The sequence below is a fragment of the Polypterus senegalus genome, chromosome 12 (genome assembly GCF_016835505.1).
Source record: "Polypterus senegalus isolate Bchr_013 chromosome 12, ASM1683550v1, whole genome shotgun sequence".
Classification (NCBI taxonomy): domain Eukaryota; kingdom Metazoa; phylum Chordata; class Cladistia; order Polypteriformes; family Polypteridae; genus Polypterus; species Polypterus senegalus.
In genome coordinates this window covers 111,285,881-111,299,311 of record NC_053165.1, presented here as the reverse complement: position 1 = coordinate 111,299,311, position 13,431 = coordinate 111,285,881, and the positions used below count along the sequence as shown (strand labels likewise).

The 13,431-nt window shown below is 38.1% G+C and overlaps 1 protein-coding gene and 1 pseudogene across 1 annotated transcript in view; one reads left to right on the top strand and one right to left on the bottom strand.

The window, feature by feature from the left end:
* The window catches only part of LOC120541537 (insulin-like growth factor 1 receptor), a 384,927-nt gene that overhangs the window by 175,732 nt on the left and 195,764 nt on the right, over positions 1 to 13,431 (bottom strand). The window lies entirely within an intron of this gene.
* LOC120540172 overlaps positions 1,985 to 13,431 on the top strand; it is a 32,578-nt pseudogene continuing 21,131 nt past the window's right edge.

The window sequence follows — 13,431 nt, the reverse complement described above, 5'->3', positions numbered from 1 at the left end:
TTGGAAAAGCCAGAGGACAGACAATGGACTTGAGGACCAAAACGCAACACAGACTAACATTTCCACTGCACTGATATTTACTGCATGGCCCATAATGCATGAGCTACATTACAAACAACAGCTGGAAAACTTCCCTTACCCAATTCTTTCTGACATGGATGCTGCTTTCAATTAAGCAGAGGACAGTTTGGATTAATTTACAGTTCTCATGCCTCTCTCTCTCTCTCAGCTAAGTGGATATTCTTATGTGGACAACCTTCTCTTTTTACATTTGCTTTTTTTCAATTTGTCAATCATCTTTTTATGCAATTTTATATAAAGCAAGTACAGATATCAAAACAAATGTGGTGTGTGGAGGCCAAAGGAAAAGTTGCTATTCTTCTGTTACAGGCACAGTATGTTAACTGATAAAATGGCACCACCTTTCTGCCCCTACAAATATGCCACCCACTACGACTGTGCAACAATTTTTTTCTAAATTAATAGCACATCCAGGAGGACAAAAACAGTACTCGGGCCTTTTCTGTGTTAGCTTTGAAATCCCACTCCTTTTCTAACCCTTTTTTACTGCTATAAAATAACCCAAGTAAAGAATAAAAGAGGATGTAAGATGCTTGATGATATGACACACTGGGAGAAGAGGATCAAGCTTTGATCTGAATCATAAGCTTTACTGATCATGAACCTGGTGTAAAGGACAATAAGTTGAAGTAACCTGGCTTGGGTTCATAAAGGGAGAAACAGTGTTTAAACTGGAAGACATTGTAATTCAGCCAGTTAGATGCGCTTTTTCCACTATTTTGACAAACGTGCTTAAAAATTTGAATACACTAAACTAGAATCCCTGAAGCCTACGAAAAAACTTGTAATCCCGGCACACCTTAAATTCCTTTGCACCTCTCTATCAGCATCTTTTGTTTTGTAAGGGTGTCGATCACCACAAGCAGCCTACGGTCCATCCCATCACCTTCTTCAACAAACGGAGCTTAACTCGGACAAAAAGTTCTCCTAGCTCTAGGCTCCTTATCTGCGTGTGATCTGCATGTATAGGGTAAATAATACAGTATATCGTTATTTGGAACACACGCATTTCATGTGTGTTCCATGTCTACAAATATTTGTGTAAACATAGGATGAAATGTGAGGCAGGAGTTGTTGAACACATAATTAAAAAAGAAACGTTTTTCATATTTTAGTAATAATTGATAAATTGTAGGTATGAAGTGTATAATGAGTGAAGACTGAAGTCCAAATATCAAACACTTTCACAAAAGGTACATGTACAACAAAACAAGTGAGCTTTTATTCAAGAATATCACCGTAGAAAAAGAAAATCGGGTTAGGGTACAACGCTGACCCGACCACTTCAGTGCTGCAGCGGTAACTGCTGTCTTGTAATCATGTGGGTGCAGGTTTGATTCTGAGCTTGTCCGTTTTGAGTAGCAAGCTTCTCTTATTGTTACAATAGAATAAAAACATATATTTCATTTGAGTCTGTAACAATAATAAATTTATGGTACTTGTAAAGGTTAGCGGTTTTTTTTTATTCAGTTTTATTCTCTCAGTCACATTCACACTTCCGCCAATTTTACACTGCTGTTTTCAAATAAAGACATGCTATAACTGAGGTGAACTCAGATGAGGATGAGAGTTCTACATCGAAGAAAGAAAACAGAAGCCCTCCTCAAAAGAAACATCCACTCTCACATAAGAACAATACAGCTGCACAAGGAGTAAAGGCATCGTTCTCCCATTCAATCTGCCAACCACATGTCCTTCAAAAAAAAGCAGTGCTTACAGAGCTTGCCAAGGTATTGTGCAATACCTGTCTGTGCTTATGTTTTGTGATGGTTTTTATATGAAAAACATTTATATGTTACTTACATAAAAGCCAGATTGAATGTTATTTACCTTGATTTATTTACTTATCTTCCGACAGCATAAAGCCACAAATAGATTTCAAAGCTTCCTGTATTTGATCGACATGCTCAATGCCACTCCTTATTTAGGAAAAGATCCTACTCGTCCCACTAGAGAAAGACTTTCTGAGACTGTGGTCATCAAGCTTATGGAGCTGTTTCTGGACAATGACAGAACCGTAACAGCAGTTGTGTAAAGTGCGACAAGAGCTTCTACCTGCAGCTAAAGTCACTTCAGTACACATGTCAAACTGCAAAATAAGCTTCTTTTGAGTTTTACTAGTTTGCTTCCAAAATATTTGGTTTCCTTTGAGGGTGCTACACAGAGCAGCTATCAAAAAGTATTATAACCTTTTGATCTATTTCACTTTGTTGCCTTGCGTTTTAGAATCTTAATGTATTCACTTCTAATTTATTTTTGCTTTCTGCATATGTCATATGTCTAACTCAATCAATCCATCATCAAACCCACTAAGTTGTAAAGGCCACATTTATTTTTATTTTAAACAAGTTGCTTTTAATTTTGTCTTCAGACAGGTGGTCTTACCACACACAGATTTGCTCCATTCAATTGGCTGCCGATCTAAATCAGCCAGTTTTCACTGAAAATGACTTGATCTGTGGTCTTTAAATTAAACTCAAATAACCATCTTTTCAACTCCTTTTTTTTTTCCAGCCAACTTCTGGCAGTGTAAATAAAGCAAGTCAAGGTATGTTTTACAAGAGACGACTGGAATATTAGCCATTAAAAAATAAGAGTAATAAACTGAGAAAAAGGAATTGGTGGAGTCGTCCAGTGCAATTAGACAAATGGCAAGAAAAGCTGCTTTACTTTATTCAGACCTTTTTATTTTGTTCTTAAAATGGACTCTGTTTGGGTATGGACAGCTAGCTTGTTTTAAGTGCAGTAGATTAAACTATCTGTTGGAAAAATAAAAGATGAGGAATTTGAAATTGCTGCTAAGTTAACAATAGTTTTGTTACCTTAACAGAAAAATGTGTATTGTACTTATAAACCATGTTAATCTTGTGTCTTCTTGATAAACAACTTATGAATTTTTGATATATTTGCAGCTTTTTAAAAAGATTTATACTGTGTTTATTATTTGTTACCATATGGCATACAGCATAATTTTTGGAGAGAAACGTACTACATAATTAAAAGGGTAATCCATATTTATAATTATATCTTAAGAATTATGAATGTCTATCTGATACACTTAAGAAAAAAAAATAGCTGTAGAAGTATTGTAAACGTATACTTTAACAGAAAAAGAAGCTGCAGTGCAATTAATGATTAAAATGATTAAAACCTGTAAGTGCATGTATATTTACATTTAAGCAGTGTTTAATTGCCAATACCAATTAGTTGCTTATGTAAGTGTAAATGTATTTTGTTAAGCGAAATTATGAAAACTGCTTTTTTAATAAACTTTGTTTCAAATGGGTACATTACAGAAAAATTAAACAATATGACAGATTATAATTATGAGAAGCATATTACTTTATTTTATGCCATATGTATTATGGATAAATATTTTGTAGATATTTTATTTGCATTGTGGCGGACGGCTGGGAAGCCTACACAGCCGAGGCACTTGAAAGGTAAAAGGACCAGGACAGGGGCAAACCCTCCCAGGGGATACGACAGGGCTGTTGCCCTGGTTTTCATGGGGGCTACAGGTAGTCCCTGAGACATCGACTGTAGCACTTCCACCACAAGAGGGAGTGCTGCCAGAACAGGAAGCAGGTACACCCGGGGTGCTTCCAGTTACCCAGGGACGTCATCACAGAGCACCTGGAGCACATCAAGGTGTGTTATAAAAGGCGCTGCCTCACTCCAGTCAGGAAGCCAGAGTCGGGAGACAGAGGACAGTGTTTGCGAGGAGAGGAGTAGAGGTGGAGGAAGACAAAGAAAAAGAAAGGACTGAGTATCTGTGAGCTGTATTTGTGGTCATTTGTGCACTGTGTGTGCTGTAAAAGAACCAGAGAAATAAATGCATGTGTTTTAGCTGTCTGTGTGTCTGTCTATGTCTGGACCTCTCGGGACGATGAGGTTGAAGCTTGAGCTCAGGAGACCCAGGTGGCAGTAGCCTGTATCGATCAGGTGTTCGAGTAAAGTTTGTCATCAATATGGTGCTCCTGGGGGATCCCAGGGCTGCCTGGTTGTTTGAGGGGGGAGGTATTGTCCCTCTCCAGGTCCTTCCACCTTCCAAGCGTCCTGGCTATGCAGGCTCCCCAGCTGTCCGCCACAGTATGTATTTAAAGAAAATTTTATTTGTTAGTATGTTTATGGTCACTGAACAATAAGCCCACAGAATTTTATTTTGTTAATAAAAACTTAAAAGTTAACAACTGTGATCTAGTTTAGAGTATAGTGATGGGGACGCTATACTGTAAAAAAGCACCGTCTTTCGGATGAGATGTTAAACCGAGGTCCTGACTCTCTGTAGTCATTAAAAATCCCAGGATGTCTTTCGGAAAGAGTAGGGGTGTTACCCCGGCATCCTGGCCAGATTTGCCCATTGGCCTCTGACCGTCATGGCCTCCTAATCATCCCCATACACTGATTGACTTCATCACTCTGTCTCCTCTCCACCAGTAAGCTGGTGTGTGGTGGGCGTTCTGGCGCACTATGGCTGCCGTCGCATCATCCAGGTGGATGCTGCACACTGGTGGTGGTTGAGGAGATCCCCCCCCTTGTATGTAAAGCGCTTTGAGTGCCTTGAAAAGCGCTATATAAATGTAATAAATTATTATTATTATTATTATCTATAAATTAATTGTAAAAATACACTTTAATATAAGTCATACGGCCTCTATGCATCTGGTTATGCAGGAGCTTAGTATAAAGTTTTTTTGAAGGGATAAGGGAAATCTGAATTGGACGATCAAAGTAGTATGAATTCAGTGATTGGTATCAGCCTTAAAAAATCTCATCAGAGCATCCCTAACCACACACTAAGTCACCTTTTACTCTAAAATCAAAGAAGACTTATCAAACACTGCATACACATTGCCCTCATCACCTTATTGCTCACCACCAGCAAGTTTAAAGATACATGTAATGAATGCTTGGTATCGAAGGCCTGTCTAGGTGACCACTTTTTCTCACAAAATATCAACTAGGAACTACCCAGTCTACATTACAAAGGAACTAATATCTGGTTAATCAATACAGTGCCAACAGAAAATTTAATTCAACTGATTTCCAATAACCGGTGTCAAACTCATCACTACTAAGCATGACACATACTTAATGTCACATACCACTCTAAGAACATCAGTCCCATCATGAAGCATGATAGTGTGAAAATCATGTCATTTGAAAGTTTATGTGTAGCTAGGCTTAAGATGAATCGTGGCCAGGAAGTAAAAGGGATAGAAAAAAAATATTGCATTTCTCAATACACATCAAAGATAAAATCGATCCTTCTGTTAGATCAAGACCCAAAATTAGAACCACCACCAAAAGTGAATTAACAGAAAGATAAATCTGCTATCAGGTGGGGCCCAGTCAAATACTACATGTTTACTCAATTGCGAATAGTGTATGAGAATTGAAAATCACAGGTCCTTAAGCAAGCTGAGGGACTTTAAAAAGAATGGGCACAAATGTCAGGGGTACAGATGTGCACAACTGGTCCTGGCTTATCCTAAAACTTCCTGCTGTAAACTCTGTGTAAGGTGTTACTGCTAAATATCAACTCAAGAAATGAATATAAATGGAATCAGCTATTTTGTGCTTTTTACTTTGAATTAAGATAATTTAGGAGTATCTGTAGAAATGTGTTATTCATTTACAACATACATGTACGGTATATTAATCAACATAAAAAATCCAAAGTAAATTAAGCTTCTTTTCTGTAAGAGTTAAATGTGGAAAAGACGAGGGAGGATGGATGGTCACTGAAAAACAGAGTAACAATAAATTCTAGGTAAAACCACAGCTTGTGGGGCTGGCAGTGTTAAAAGCACCGGGACACATTATTGGGGCCAGAACAGTTTATATAACGAAAAAAGAATGTATTAAAAAAAAACAAAAAAAAAAACTAACATCTAGGTGCCATCTCTGTTCATGATACCTGTATGTTTCCATTATTCTTGACAAATCCTAACTTTCATATTTTAAATTACTGCCATCACCCATGAAAACTGTGCTTTACTTACAAAGCAGTCATTCATTTATATCTTTCAGTTTAGAGTCATACGGAGCAATGGCCTACCCTAGTAGCAGTGTGCAAAAGCCAGTGCTGAATAGAATAGGCATTTATTCACAGGCAATATTCCTATCAGAGCAAATTAAGAATCATCATGCACTGATTTAGAATGGAAAAGGAAACCTGATTACGCAAAGAAAACTACATTGCACAGACTTTGCATAGACTGATCTGGTCAAAAGCCAAACCTTGGACCACAGAATTGCTTCATGATAGTGCCAGTTTATGATCCATCCACATTTTTTCCTGTCCTGTCAGTATCTCCTGTAAGGTAGGAATTAGTCTATTATGGGATACACAGGGCTTGTTTGGCGTTACTTCTTCCATCTTTAGAAAAAAGTTTAGAAGTTGTACATGCATAGAAAGTTCATTCAAACACTGTAAGGGCTCGTTTATACTTCACACTCAGAATGGGTATTCGCCTGCATCATGGCTGCCACACGTTTCCAGCATTCATTTGATGCATCCTCTGAGCGGGTCCTCAGAAATAACGTGACGCGTGCGCGAGTCAGAGTCTCTGGTTACTATTTACATGTAACAGAAAGCTGCTTTGCGGATCCTACAAAATCGGTGTGCATGCTTCAATATTTGATGAATGGTTCAAAGTGGTGAACCAAAATGCTGACATACAGATGCATTCGTGGTGCTTTTATATTCAAGCGTCGCATACTCCCGATCATAATGACACGATACATTTTAAAATTCTCACATACCGTCTTCTGTGCTGTCTTTTTTTCTAGAGCTTCTTGCGGTACTGACAGCAGCGGCAAACAGCAATACATCGCCACAATAAGTACATTAAATGTAGATAATCCAACTCTCTGTACATTTAGAATCCTTAGATTTATACATGATATCACTTTCATGATGAAATGCATTGAAGTATGTACGTTACATTTTACAGATAAATCGGTAATTTCATTTAAATAATGAATACTGTTAATAATTACACACATGGGGTGACACGGTGGCGGAGCGTTAGCTCTGCTGTCTTGCAGGGAGTCATGTTGCTGATATTCCCTGCCTAAAGTGTACATGTTTTCCTGCTGGGTTTCCACACCCAAAGATATGCAGATTTGGTTACACTAAAATTACGCCCGCATATATGTGTGTGCTTGTCACTGCCTCATGCCCAATGCTAGCTGAAATGGACAAATCCCTGGACTGACGAATTTAATCATTTAACATCCTTTTCAGAGATATTGCATTAAGATGTCATCTGAATTTAATGGGTGTTCAAGGCAATTCACAACACAGCGAAGCCGAACCTGTTCTCACTGTGATAATATCTCACACTGCCATCTGGTAGATTCCACCAGATTTACGTAACGTACTGTGCGCAAGTATAAACAGTACAACGCTTGCGTAGCAGGAGCGTCCGCTGCAGCATCTGTCGCATGAAGTATAACCCTGGCCTTAGTATGTGACCTCTACATTGGAACAAGGCTGAGAATCAAACCTATGTTCCTGAAGCCAACAGACAGCAGTAATAACCATGGTGCCACAATATCACCATGTTGCAATTTTATTTAATTAGATGAGTTTCAACCAATTCCATGATGAGTATATAGAGTACTCACACTGTCAGAGGGACAGTGCATGTGTTAACCATTTGTGTTTTAACCATTTAACCGCACTGAGCCTTGCCACTCACTGTTTAATTACATGTACCTGAGTCGTCTGCCCACTACACAAGCCACTGCTACATATGCCGCCCCCCCCCAATTTGCTTTGCTTTACCATGGTTTGATGCCCTATGCTTTCAACTCAGCTAGTCTATCAATCTGCTTAAAGCTTTCACAGCAAGGCCGCTGCAACCTGCTGCTAATGTGCTTGTAGCTGGACCACCTACCTCTCAGATAAGCTTGTTAGGCCAGCTGTCTGCTTGTCTGTCTGACTATTTTGAATCTTGGTTTTGGATAAACCTGGTCATTTAAGCTTTGAGCCCAACCGACTAATATCTTGCAGATCTACGATAGACACCTTTAATACTCCGCTCACTGCCTACCTGCCTCATTTCAGAGTCTGCAATCCTTAGGAAAAAATGATGAAGGGAGCTTAGAAATAGCAGTTAAATCAGCGTAAGTAACAGTATGGGAGGACACAGCATCTCAAATGCCCATCCAGACAGCCATAACGCTACTTTGGGTCCTGACAAATTTCACTCCAAATTTTAAAAAGGATACAACCTTTGGTGTTACCACAACAATTAATCTTCCAACTGTCCCACTGAAACACTGCTTGCCAAATGCCTGTTTCACAACAGAAGTCTTGCCGACTTCTTAAAATCTTGATGGTGTTTCTCCCTCATGGAGTGAGCGTTCTTTTTCATTTTTGGGTTCCTCGTGTTGCTACGATGACCTTAACTGTCCTCTCGTAAGTATTCCCTCCCTTGCTGGACCCACAACCAGCTTTTCTCTGGTGAAACTTTCTCTTCCTCCCTGGAGGTAAGTGTCACCACTTGTGTACCTGTTATCTATTCCAGTGATCTTGGCAATGTTCTTGGTGGACCATCTCTCTCCACACCATCCACTACCTAGAAGTATATAACTGCTTCAGTCTCTGCCTAGATCAACATGATGATTGATTACACAATGGTATATACCAATTTGCTATGAGTAGCAATAAAGTAAAAACGTTTTCATCGGTTAAACAATAGTATTGTTGTGAGCTTTCAGGAAGTACCGTATTTAGTATTTACACGTGTACAACACGCACATTTTTTCCCGAAAATTAGCATTAGAAAATCAGGTGTGCATCATATACGAGGAAATGTAATTCAGTAATGTTTACTACTTCTGCTTGGGCGCGCTCTCGCGCTCTCTCTCATTAGCACACAAGGGTGCTTTTTGGTCCTTCACCTATTGGATGTTACATTTATTATTGACATGCTTTTGTGCCTAAGAGAATTGGTAAAACACCCATTGTACAAACAATATTCCCCTCTGACATATACAATTTTCAACCTGCTTAATCCAGTTCAGGGACATAAGAATCTAAAAATCACCAAATACACAAATCATTAAAATAAAATGGTAAATCAAAATTGGCCCCATGTGATAGACTGGTACCTCATCCAGGGTTAGTTCCTGCCTTTTACTCAGTGATGCTGGGATATTCTCTGGCTTTTTGCAACCTCAATTTGTGTAAGTGGGTTCAAATATTGCATGGATGGACTCCTTCCAGATCAGCTGAAGCCAAGTACTTCACCATACTGACATTACTATCTATGTAGTGTATACAGGTTTCAGGACAGCAATCAACCAACACATACACGGCTTCAACCCCAAGACAACCTGAGCCAGATTTCAAATGAAGGAAATTGGACGTGGAATTAAGGCAGGGTGTCCAAGACACCAAAGTTATGAGAATATGGAAAATATCCCACCAGAACTTGCAATAGAATTACCAATGTAGTGCCCTCCTTCATTCGCATTTTTATATACAGTATAGACAAAAAAAAAAAATCACAAAGGTAGCCATCCTTAAATTATATACATGAAAATGCAAGATTCTGCCTTTGAAAATATTCTTAAATGGACCAAAGTAATTTGAAAATAGCCACATGGAATAACAGCATGTTGACAATTAATTAGAGACAGAGTAAACTCAGGTAGACTAGCAGCTTTTAGAGAAATGACCACTGCAAAAGGAGAAGGCAGGGAGGACAAAGTGCATTTTGGACAGGAATCCAAGCAAAAGTCAAGAGGTAATATAAAGTGGCCAGTAAGCAGGAAGGTGCCAATGGTGTTGAATTTTAAGGAAAACACATCAGCAATATCGCTCACAGAGGGAGCTAGCCACATGCATCTTTTCATTTTGTCGTGTGCCATTAACATCCTGCCTAATGAAAGCCAATGTATTTTAACATAACTGGTGTTTGTTACATAAGCAGTATGGTGTTGCAGTGGTTAGACCTGTGTTTGAATACCTAGTCATTGCCCATGTGCAGTTTGCATGTTCTTTCGTGTCTGTTTTATGTTTTTATCCAGTAACCTTTAAATGAAAGTCATAAATGTGCTAATTAAAAACGTGTCTGAATTGTTTTATTTGTAATTTTAAACTGTGGAGCAGAACTGTAAACCAAGAAAAATATGCCTTTGCTCTAAACCTGGTGGAGGGCACTGTATATATACACACAATTTGTTATATTATTTGTTACTATGATTAGCTGTTCACCAGCCTTAAAACTTGTGGACAGAAACTATCCCTGAATATACTGGTGCGAGTGGCAATGGTTTTGTATCATTTTCCAGTGTATGAGTGAGATAATTGACTGTGAAACATGTCTTAACACCGTTTTATTTTGTAAGAAAGCAAGTGGTTTATATGTAAAGGACTGCTTCCTGCATTGCAACAAATGCTGTCAGGATAGACGGCAACCCTGAATAAAGAAACAGTTATGATAATGAATGGATAGGATATAAATGACAAATACATACAAATTCAAAATTTACATCCACAACAGCCACATTAGTAACACTAGGGAGAGGGACTTTCCTGACTAACTCGATTATTTTATTTCAATTACACAGTTGTGGTGAATCGTAGCCAATCCTGGCAGAACAGGTTAAAACACAGGTACTAAATATAAGTAGTTAACTTAAAATACTGCACAGCCATCATTTACAAAGAATTGTGGAACCATTTTGTAAATGGTAGTATTTTACTAATGCTGTCTTCTGTGTTAATGGCAGTTTAACAACAACAAAAAAGAAGAAATTAAAAAAATTAAACATCATCCCCTTAAAGTATTCTGAAAGTAGTGCTGGGCTTTATACCGGTTCATACTGAAAACCGTTTTTTATTTTTGTTATGATATGGATTTTTCTTATTCAGCAACACTGGCTTAAATTGCCTAAACGACGTCTGGAACGTGGCGCTGCGGGAAAAAGTTCAAGGGGGGAACTTTTTCACTGCTACACCACTAATCACATACAACGGAGTACATGCATTGGTATTGGTATTGCGGGATGAAAATGGACAGAGAACATTCCGAAACTGAAGCTGTAGCTGACGATAAAGTTGAACATGATGACACAGAAGAACTTTTGCCGAAAAAAAGGAGTCACGTCCATTGCCTGGAGATACTTTGGTTTTAAAAGGTCGGATGTGGACCATTATGTTTAAATATGTGAATACTGTTTCTATACTACTGGATAATACTGCAGGCCAAGTTGTACTTGTTTTATTTTTTTTTCAATACAGTATAATTCACCTGGGTACTGTGTAATAGTGTGATGACATGTTTACTTTATTCTCGACATTTCCGCTTTAATCTCTACGCTTATGACGAGAATAAAGTCGACACATTGACTTTATTCTTGCCATTTATGTCAAGATTAAAGTCGAACATCGTACACTAAACTTCATGGTAAAATGAATAATTAATTTACTAGATTTTCTCAAACCCCGTCATAAGTTATATAGCACATTAAATGCTTTGTGTTAAGTATTCCCCAAGCCATGTTAAATCGGTACGTGCTTCTTAAACGGAGTTCCTCTTGTACTGAGGAGGCGCTGGCAGCAATCACCGCACAGAATCCATTCACTTCATGATATTCCTGCTCTCTGAAAATTTAGAATGCTAAGATATATACTTGATATCATTTTCATGATGAAATGCATTAAAGCTTGTATTAATCATGTGGGGGCACTGCAGCGTGGAGGTTGTACTGCTACCTCGCAGCAAGGGGGTCTCGGGTGCACCCTGCCTTGAATTTGCATGTTTTTCTGGTGGGTTTACTCGACGTGCTTCAGTTTCCTTTCAAAGTCATATAGGATGTAAGGCTTTGTTATGCTATATTGACCCTGCTAGTGTATGTTTTGCTCGTATTCACCCTGCGATGAGTTGGAGCCCCGTTCAGGATTTGTTCCTGCCTCATACACAATGCTTGCTGGGATGGGAGCAATCCTGAATGGATGGCATAATTAAACATGTATAACAAAGATTTTTTTTAAAGTTCTGAACACTCCGTGGGCTAAGTTTATAACTAGTTTTAATTTCACAAAGACGTTTATCGTGTGGTGATTGGTTAGATGGAGAAAGAAAAAGGAAGGATAGGAGCTGAGGGTTTGGTACGTCAGAAAGAGAGCATGCATGCAATAAAGAAAGCCCACTCAGAAGAACATCCATTGAATTCTGTTTTTGTGTCTCCGACGACCAGATCACACACCCAACATTTACACAATATTTAAGTTACACCTGTGCGATACCCATTCATACATCCAGTTTTTTGAAGCCTCGTCACACCTGCCATAAAGTTCTCTACCGCCTCACTACTGTGCATGTTTAATACATGCTTTAATGCATTTCATCATGAAAATGATATCAAGTATATATCTTAGCATTCTAAATTTTCAGAGAGCAGGAATATCATGAAGTGAATGGATTCTGTGCGGTGATTGCTGCCAGCGCCTCCTCTTAGTGGGGAGGAAGTCAGTTTAAGAAGTGTAGTGATTGACAACTGGGCCGGGGAACACTTAACACAAAGCATTTAATGTGCTACATTAACTTATGATGGGGTTTGAGAAAATCTAGCAAATTAAACATTGATTTTAGGATGGAGTTTAGTTTATGACATTCTACTTTAATGAAAAAATAAACTATGAGAATAAAGTGGAAATGTCGACTTTAATCTCGACATAAGCGTCAAAATTAAAGTGGAAATGTCGAGAATAAAGTCAACATGTCGACTTTTCTCTCAACATACAGTTTGTTTTATCCTTCCCTGTGTCTATATTTTTTTTTTCTTCACCGTTTCCCTATTATGATTCCGTAGGGCTATACCACAAATAGCATTATAAATGCAAGTTGCAGTTTTATTATTTATGTATATAGCTTAGCTTGAAGCAAGGTCCATATTAATGCAATCTGCCTAAATGATGGTTGAGCTGGTAAAGATGTCATCACCAAGTTGCCCATGTTGTATTTTATTTTATTTTTATTTGGTGAATATTGTGTAATGCACCTGGGCTTGAAGCCTTGAAGTAACAGTATTATTACTGGAAGTTGCACTATTATTTAATTGTTATTATTTATTAGTTTAAATATTATGCAGTTTAATGATGGTAAAGTTGTTCAACGTGTCAGAGGACAGACATTGTTAACATTAACTTAAAGTGTAGTTGGTTTACAAAAAATATTTACTATTTATTCCTTTTCTAAGACATGTTCAGTGCAATACAACTTTTGACAAGCACCCCTGAATATTTTACTAAGTCTAAATGCCTCTTTGGATGGTTTAAAATATGTTGTCAAAATTATAGTTTAAGTTGTTTGCAAAATTTGT